Here is a 9,712-nt window from a genome sequence, read left to right on the forward strand (position 1 = left end):
TTTCATTCTTATTTTTCCTTCTAAGATTCAAAGTAACCAAAGGACGTCATCTATGTAAATATATAATTTACTGCCTTTTAACATAGTTAATGTCATGTAAACTATAACAACTTTTAGTCACCAATTTGAGCCAGTGTATTTGCTTCCTGGCTACATGTTGGCTTGCTTTAAATGATTGGTACTATTTAAAAGTAACATAAGGTGTCTACAGCCATACCACTGTGAATATGCCCAATCTTGTCTGATCTCAGAAGCTAAGCAGGGTCAGGCCTGATTAGTACTTGGATGGGAGACCTCCTGGGAATACCGGGTGCTGTAGGGAGAAAAAAAAGGGGGTGTAATATAAGTCTTATAATGACTGTTCTTGGAGGATGGGAAAAACATCTCAAAGTTTTACGAGAATAGGGAAGAAAAACTAGAGAAAGGAAGAAAAGCAATTGCTTTTTTGAAATTTGAAATAGACATATATTCTTCAAATAAAAATGAAAATAATACAATGTCTCATTTAATATAAATATAATATCAAAGAAAAGGAAGGAATACTTTAGGGTTTCTTGTTTTTTTTTTTTTTTTTTTTTTCAGTCTAAGCTGGTTTAGGTTGATATGCTCATATCAAAATCAAATAAATGTTAAGGGTACATTTATGTTAAGGGCCAAAAAGTAATTTGATTTACATAAATGTCTCCTCTTTTGGTTTCCAGATGTCTTTAACACATTTCCTGCTTTGAAATAATTTCCTAGGTGGCCAAGTAACTCTTGTCAAAATTTAAAAAGAAATATATTACAGTACAACCACTTTTCTGTGAACTTGTCAATATTCTCTATCAGTCTGTCTATAATTTACTATCTGTGTAACTACCTATGTATCTATACATTTATCTACGTATCACCTATCTATTCATGTCTTTCCATGCATTTCTTCTTTATTTCTGAAATTGAGATACAACAACCTAAATAAAATAAATATAGCACTATTAGAATAGTTATGTCAAGCTTGAACATATAATACCTTTGATTTTCCTAAGATATAAACTTGCTGTCAATTTTTTTTCACTTGGGGAAGAATCTTTAATACTTACATATTCTTATTTTGCAAGTATATCTTAAAGTATTTCAGCAATGTAGACTTTTACATATAATTATGAGAGTCATGGGTATGTGTTTAAAATATATTCTGTGGGAATATTTTTATTTAATCTTCAGTTTTGTTTCACAAGAACTCATCATTTATATCATGTTTTAAAAGGAATCATTAGAGGCTTACGTGGATTGTACAATTCTTGATTTGGGAAACTCCCAAATTCAGTGCACATTGGCTTATCTGCAGGAACTGTGGTACCTTCCATTCCCAGGATTTGCTTTCTGTGTGAGAGACTGGGTTGCTCATTCCACCATCAGATTGTCGGCAACAAAAGCTATACCCCCAAAATGTATCATCTGCCACTTTCCCTTTCCATATGTGTACCTCAGTTTCAGATTTTGTTTCAAAACTCACAACAGATGACTAAGCTGGCTTTTCTCTTCTTAATTGTACCCTAACCTAGACTTAGTGGGAAGCAAATTTAGTGAACATAGAATTACTGGTATCTTGTTGACAGCACAGAAAGGCTCATAAGGATGGGACTAGCACTGATGGCAAATGAACAACTTCTTCATTTCCACAGCACAGGTGCTGAAACCATCTTCTCTTACAGTCACAATAGAATAGCAGCAGCACCCTCACTCTGGGTATGAGCATGGTGAGGATAAGCAGCCATGGGTCCTTTCAAAACTCACACACTGGACTGGAAGGAAGTAAATCAAGACTTTCAAACTCAAACATACCTCCTCAGTCAGCTGTGCAGCCATGTATTTGAGCTGATTCTCCAGGAACTCACAAGTATGATGCCCTGGAGAGAGTGGCTGGAATATACTTCAAGGTCAATAATATTTTGAGTCATTTCTATGTTATTTCCTCCCTGCTTCCGGTTGTCTTTGATAAAATATAACACATTATAATGGGTGTAGATAAAGTCTGAAAAATAAATTTTAGTTCTGGTCTCTAGCCATGAACTCTGTTAAGACAAACTCAATAAAATGGGGAAAAATAAGGTTGAAAATTATTTGTTCTATACTGTCTCAGACAAACACATACAGATGGCTTTTGTTGTCAATATTTTGTAATGAAAGACAACTGGTGCTATAGGGGTCATCTCTGAAACACAGGACATAATTCTCTAGAAAGCACGTGTTAGATAGATAGATAGATAATGTATAAATGGATAGGGTAACTTTGTTCAAATAAGTTTTAAATCTTTTAAATATTATGATATCTTTTAATAATAAACATCTCCAAAATATTGAGGTAAAAGATCACTGAATGCTCCTTCCCATAGGTAGGTGTTGGTCCTTATTTATTTTCAAATATTCACTAGAATCACAGTAAGCTCTAGTGAGAATTCTTTTGGTTAAAAAAAACATAAATAAAGCCTCAAAGAATTTAGAGAGACAATAAATCTTAGTATATTATGTTAGTTTTATGTAATGCAGGGGACTATCAAGAAGAAAGTAAATGTGCACTCCAGAATGTGGGATATATCTTCACCTTGCTTCAGCTTGCTTTTCTTCCATGTGTTAGGTCCATATGATTAAAAAGCATTGTTCTAACAAATTCCAAGTTTACATGTTTTCTTGTCTTCTTTGTGGACATGTAGTAAAACTTGCTTGGCTTCAAACTTCTGGGAAAAGAAATAATATGAGTTAGAGATACATCCTTGAGAAACATTGTCTATGAGACAGGATATGATCAAACAATAAACACCTTGTTGCTTCCACTGTAGCAGAAAGTGAAGTAAAATGAAGTTAGAAAAAAAAAAAGGCAAGGCAATTCCCCAAAATAGAAGAGTGGAATATGAACATAATAGCTATGTGCATTTATTTGTTAAGCCACTCAATTTTTACATTAACTAAAAAACGTCAATATATGGGCTTGGAGTGAATTCTGTTACCAAGAGAAATAAGTGGACCATCTCAAATTGGGGTTGAAAAATTTCAATAATGGATTTTAGAACCTGCTGAAAGGAGTATCTGAGAAGCACCTTACTAAAGATAATTAATCCTCTCCTTGTTTCTTTATGGAAGTCTCCCTAACTATTGTTATAAAGATTAAACTTCATTTTCAGGCAATAGGAAAAAACTAATTGGGGTTTTATGAGTTTGTTGATAGCCAGTCAACCACTGTTTCTCCACATTATTTTGTTGTTGACTTTTCAGTAGCTTGGCAACAGAGAAGAAAATGAGATTCAACTTAGCCTCTTCGTAATGGCAAGAACTCAATATGCTAAGCCAATGAGTGTATTGAACTGAATTATGTGCAGAGAAAACTCTTCCAAAATTCATAGTGTTTGTATTTTGTCTAGGAAGAACAATAACATTTAAAACTAAAATTGAATGTCATGCCAACACATAATTTTGGAAACAGGAAACTGAAGAAATCCTTTTGCTGTGTTCTGATGTGACTGGTCGCATGACCCTCCCTCTTAGGAGAGCTGTTGTTGGAGGACAGATTTTTTTTAAGCTCTCCTTTATTTTATGTTTGTGTGTGTGTGTGTTATTTTTTATGTCTTCTTATTTTACATATAGATCCCATTTCCCTCTCCCTCCCAGCCTCCCATGTCCCCCGACACCCCTCCTATCCCATTTCCAACCCATTTCATAGAAAGGGTGAGGCTTTCCAGGAGGGATCATCAAAATCTGCCAAGTCATTTGGAGTAGGGCCTCAGCCATCCCTCCTGTCTCTAGGTTAAGGGAGTATCCCTCCATGGGAAATGTGTTCATAAAGTCCTTTCATGTACCAGGGACACAACCTGGTTCCACTGTCAGAGGTTCCATAGACTGCCCAGGCCTTCCAATTGAGACCCACATTCAGGGGGTCTGGGTCAGTTCAAGGTTTGTTTCCCAGTTATCACTCAGGAGACTATAAGCTCCCCCTTGTTCAGGTCAGCTGTTTCTGTGGGTATCTGCAGCCTGGTTTTGACCCCTTTGCTTATTACTCCTCCCTCTCTGCAGCTGGATTCCAGGAGTTCGGCTTAGTGTTGAGCCATGGGTGTCTGCTTCTATCTTCATCAGCTACTGGATGAAAGCTCTAGGATGGCATATAAGTTAGTTATCAATCTCATTATCAGGGAAGACAGATTTAAAACATGTGCTAATTTGTGGAGCAGGTGACATAATAGAGGTTGTGTTCCAGTCTCAGTCAATCAGGAACAAGGAGTTCTCTGCTATTTTTTTTTCTCCTTGGAGCCTCACAATGAATTCATTAAAATTCTGAGTTTTTTTTTTAATATTCAACCATTATTCTATGTATTAAAAAACAGGATAATTGAAACAATACTACTTGAAATTGTTGAAAGTTTTAGTGGGTTTTACTTTATTTTGTTTTTGTTGGGGGGGTGTTTTGATTTCTTGTTTCTTTTTTTTTTTTGATTGATTTTCTATTTTTTCTTTTCTCTCCTTTGGTTATTCTTTGTAGCTTTGGAGCCAGTTTCTATTCTGGTGCTTGCTCTGTAGACCAGGCTGGCCTTGAACTCATAGAAATCTGCCTGCCTCTGCCTCCTGAATGTTGGGATTAAAGGCATGCACCACCAGGGCTGGGTGATATGTCAGTGTTTAAGATCACTGGCTTTCCAGAAGAGCTAGGTTTGATTCGCAGCACTTACATGGCAGATAATAATCTCCTGCAAATCTGTTACCAGTAGGTTCCACCTGCTTTCTGTTTCCCATTAGAAAATCAACAGGCATCTAAGGCATAATAATATAATAAGTTAAAGCAAAAGCTAATACATTGGAATAGGACATGACAAACAGATAAAAAGTGTCAAAGAGAAGGCACAATAAAACCCATAAAAATCCCATAAAAACACTAAACTAGAATCTATAGTATATATGCAAAGGACCCTTAAGAATATTTTTCTCAAGGGACAATTCTTTGGAAAAAAACTGAATTTTCATTTGCAAGGGGTTATCAATAGCTCTGATAATATAAGGTCTCAGGATGCAGAATGGATAGGGTCTATGAAGGCAGAATGGATAGGGTCTATGAAGGTCTAGGATGGTAGTGAACAGGAGACCAAAAAAAAAAAAAAAAACCCAAACCAAAACAAACAAACAAAAACCAAACTGAAGAAGAGAGGGAGGGAGGGAGATTTTTACTGACACACACTTGGTTGGGGAGAAAGAGAACACTGGATATATAATTACAAAGGGGATAACAAATCACAAAAAGCCTTTCAGATGGCTCTATGCTTTTTTGTAACAGGAATTTGCCTTGATTCTAGAGGCCATCTTAGATGAAGTAAAGTAGATTTCCTCCTAGGCCTGGAAGTGGTTTCCAATGATCAGATGCTCAAGTCACATGCAACTGAAGGTGTTCCTGACAAACTAGCTTCCAGTCTCAGATGAGCAAATACAGTGTAAAATGATTGAAGGAGGATTTTGTTTCTGAAACTACTTTCTTGGCAAGGAGTACTTTTTGGGATAGTCAGAAGTGCTGCACTAAAAGATACTTCTTTAATATCTTCTCTGTGGCAGAAGCTGAACTTCCTGACATTTCTCATAATCAAAATTACTTCTGATATTAGATTGGGGTTTCCAGTTAGTCGGGAGTCAGGCAGTGGCTCTCAGTGTCTGCCCTAGTCAACCTACAACTTTTCCCCCTCTATAATATCAATGATAATTGCTAACCAAAAATATAGAAGACAGGAGTGATCCATTGCTGGAGAACTCTATGCTCTGTTCTTGGAAGTCTTGATCTTGTAAGGTGTTCCATGGGAAATATCACAGAATTCAGTGACCTGCCTTTCAAATGGAGGAAAGAAACAACTTCATCTCTGGCAGCTTCAATTCCAAAGATTATGCCATTTCCAAGGTTTGTCTTCCACTGGAAGAAAGGGTTCTGACTTCCTGCTGTAGAACAGCTGGCTTCCTATGGCCCTAATCTTAGCTTATCTTGTTCATGTATTGTCACCTTTTCTGTTTAGTTGGGTGCTTTTAGAAATGACTATGATAAGTTAAAAAGTGTGCACCTTTGCATTTGATAATAAATATCAAAGCCAAAAACACATTGTATCAGCAGAAGACATTCAGAGTCAAGTGAAGGAGAGAAACATGAAGAGAAGCTCATTTTTAGAAATTCTAAAGCATAGATAGAGGTGAATAACTGTTTAATATGTGTATGCTCTATTCTCATGAGATAAAAATAGAACTTGTACTCTAAAGTCTATTTTCTCATTTTTATCAAATATATAACTCTTCAAAGGTTAGAACTACACAGTGTGGAGATGCTATTTAAAATGACAACACAGAGACCTTGTTTCCCCAGGATTGACCCTTAAGCCTTGAGGCATGCTGGGAATTACATGTGCACATAGCATTTACTTGTGTACTTCTGCGAGGGTCACTAAAATGTGAACAATAGTAAGCTATACACTTAAAGTACAGATTCTATGGGTGGTAATATATTGCCCTTTTTTTCTGTGTAACACTGATTGAATCAGATTTCTGTGTAAGTATAATTTCTCTCCACAAACCCTTGTAACATCTGAGTTGAATGCCAAACCTTGACAATAAAATGGAATAAGACCATTAGATAGTAAAAGTTTATTTAATTTTTTTTCACGTTACTGAGTTATTTTATATAACAGCTGAAGTTGACAGGTTTGGTTTCTGAAATTCTTAAAATTTATCAGCTTTCCTGAAAACCTAATGAAATTGTAAATTTAATGTAACCTCCATGTCATGTGAGTGTAAACAAGCTTCTGGAAGACAAAACTCAATGTGACAGGTTATCTGGGTTTTTTTTTGCTCCTTGCCCCATACCTTTTCTAAACCCACAACCAAGCAGTGTCCTCAATATCCAAGCATTATCTCAATTTAGTGCTCTCAAATGAGCATTTGTTACTGATGAGGCTTGTCATTAGGGACAAGTCCTAACTGGTCCTAGAGAGAGAGCTGAACTTTGGCTTTGCTCCAGCAATGAAATTTCCATGTCATGCTGGGACTTTCTTTTTATTATCTGTTTTTTTTTGTTTTGTTGTTGTTTTGTTTTGTTTATCTGTTTTTACATTTACCTCTTACTTTATTTTTTTAATTTACTTATCTTATATTTATAATTTTACGTATGTGTACCACATGCATGCCTGGAGAACTGAGAGAACAGAGAAAAGAGAGAATACCTGATTCTCTGAAACTGGAGTTATAGATAGTTTTGATCTACAATGTGCAGGCTGGGAATTTAACCTCTAGTCTCTGCAAGAGCACCTAGTGATCCTAACCCATAAACCATCTTCTGATTTTTACCTTTAATCAACATCAGTTGTTTTTCCCCTTCTTCAAAATTTATTGTGTCAGAATATAATGAATTTTTGTCACACCCACTGCCATGTACTTCTCCATTCCTGAAGTAGTCTTTTCCCAACTTCATGTTCTTTTCCCAAGCCCACTTACTGCTGTCAGTATATGCATAGGACCATCCTTGGAGCATGGACAGCCTAACAGGCATCATATCCCTGGGGAAAACTTTCATTCTTCCTTCCCTAGCAGACATCAATTGTCCATAACATTTCAGCTAGTTGTGAAACATCATGTACCCCTCCCTCATCAATGTTCATATTGAACATGTTTTCTGACACTGTGACTTCATGTCTACAACAGCCTTACAGCATCTGGCAAATTTTTCTAGCAGTCCTATTCTGCCACTGTTGATTACATTCTTTCTGTATGCCATTTTGCAATGAGATCAGCAATGAGCCCTGGTAGGGGTGGGGAGGATTGTAGTACAGATTCTCCATTTAAAGCCAAGCAAGCCAGAGTGTCTTATTGTCTGCATGCTGACCAGCTATAAATCTTCGTTTTTCAGCTTTCTTTAATTTGCATAATAATTGTCATCACTTTCTCTATTTGTTGGTATCACATAAGTTTATGTTGTGTGTGTGTGTGTGTGTGTGTTTCATTTTACCTTTATGAGTCCAATGGGGGTTGGATATTCTTTAAAAATCAAGAAATTGAATGAAGAATGTAATTTAGTACTAGAGTGCTTGTTTATAATTCCATGTACAAGATCCTTGATTCAATCCCCACCACAAAACAAGGGCAAGGGAATATGAATATCAGTGACAGAGATAAGGCTTGAACTTAATACTGAAGCTAAATTTCCCATCTGCAATAAAAAGAGACAGCACTCTTAAACTAAATAGCTATTAATAACTGTCCATTGTTTTGCTTTATTTACTGTTTTTATGTTTATTTATATACTGTCTTCTGTTATGAATAATGTTTCTTTCTGATCTTCAGATCTTCAAGGATCCCGTACCTAAGTGGTTTTTCTTAGATTATCTTTTCTAAGGTGTGGGGTAACAGCACTAAGCAACATTATAAATTCTGGGCTCACCTTCCTTTGTTTCATCCTATACCTTGGTGGAAGGTCTGCTGCTTCCAGAGTTATGTACATGTTTACTCCCAATTAGCTCAACTTACTGGGAAAGACAGCATTAGTTGCTATGTCTTGGATGTCACTGGGTGTAAATTCCTGTTTTTGTTCTTATTGGGTCTCACTGCTGCTGTTCCTTAGCACAGAACTCCTTGATTCCACATCCTATGAGAACAGCAGATGTCAAGGTTAGTTAGTTAACTTTGAGACATGAGAGTAAAAAGTGTGCAGCTGACTAAAAGCTATGCTTGGACTGGAACCATGTATTCCATCTGTCCTCTGGATGGCAATATGCATGTTTGTGCAATTTTGCATACCTTAACCCCAAAGAACAATACAGGTCCCACTAGTCATTTGCTTAGAATTTCAGTCATTAATATTGATTTAAAAGACTATAATGCTAAATATACCTACATTTATGACTTACATAAGCATTTACAATATTATGCTAAATAATTTTTAAGAACTTATTTTCATAGAAAATGCTGAAGATATTATAATTGTGCTTTGCTTTTATATTTGTTTTATCTTGTTCTTTTTGTGGTGGTATTATTTCCCAACTACTACTTAGAGGTTAGTGTTTTGGTGCTAACTATTATTCCCATAAAATTGTGGTGTCAATGTTTAACATATTTTCACATAATTTATAACATATATGTTGATTTTCCTGTGCAATCAGAGATGTGATTAACCTAGTCCTCTTTTCCTAAAACAATTACAGAACTTGCTGGGGTAGATAAAATAGTGTTTAGTAATCCTCAAAGTGTTACATAAAACATATGTAAAAGCTGTTGACTTTATGAAAAATTGATTGAAAAAGTATTCTTATCAAGTATGACAGGGCAAGTAGCCAGCCTTAGCCATAAAATCTGTGTTGGAAGAAAATTATGCTAGTTGAATACCATATGAATAGTCCTAGAGGTAACTGGAACTTGAGGTTATTGCCAAAGGAGAAACTATTTACCACAGAGAAAGATATTAGAGGGACTTAAGAACACTGGAGTCAAAATTCCCCCAACGAGCTTAGATATATTCTAAAGAGGAATACAATGTTCAGCTAAGGTGCTGAACCAAGGATGCCATTCTTCATCCCCATGGTAACATCCAGAGCTCATCCTAAAACCTCCCATGACACTGACGATAGACACACTGTCTTCCTTTTAGGTAAGTAGTGGATTACCCCTACCAACATATGGGATGCAGATATATCTGTGGTCTTTTGTCCACTCGACTTGCTTTAAGTTGACT

At 36.1% G+C, this 9,712-nt stretch overlaps 1 pseudogene; it reads left to right on the forward strand.

Moving 5' to 3' along the window:
• The first annotated feature begins 203 nt into the window (after window positions 1-203).
• Window positions 204-322, forward strand: LOC127220498 (uncharacterized; annotated as a pseudogene).
• The last annotated feature ends 9,390 nt before the right edge of the window (window positions 323-9,712 follow it).

This window comes from Phodopus roborovskii, unplaced genomic scaffold (genome assembly GCF_943737965.1).
Source record: "Phodopus roborovskii unplaced genomic scaffold, PHOROB, whole genome shotgun sequence".
Taxonomy (NCBI): domain Eukaryota; kingdom Metazoa; phylum Chordata; class Mammalia; order Rodentia; family Cricetidae; genus Phodopus; species Phodopus roborovskii.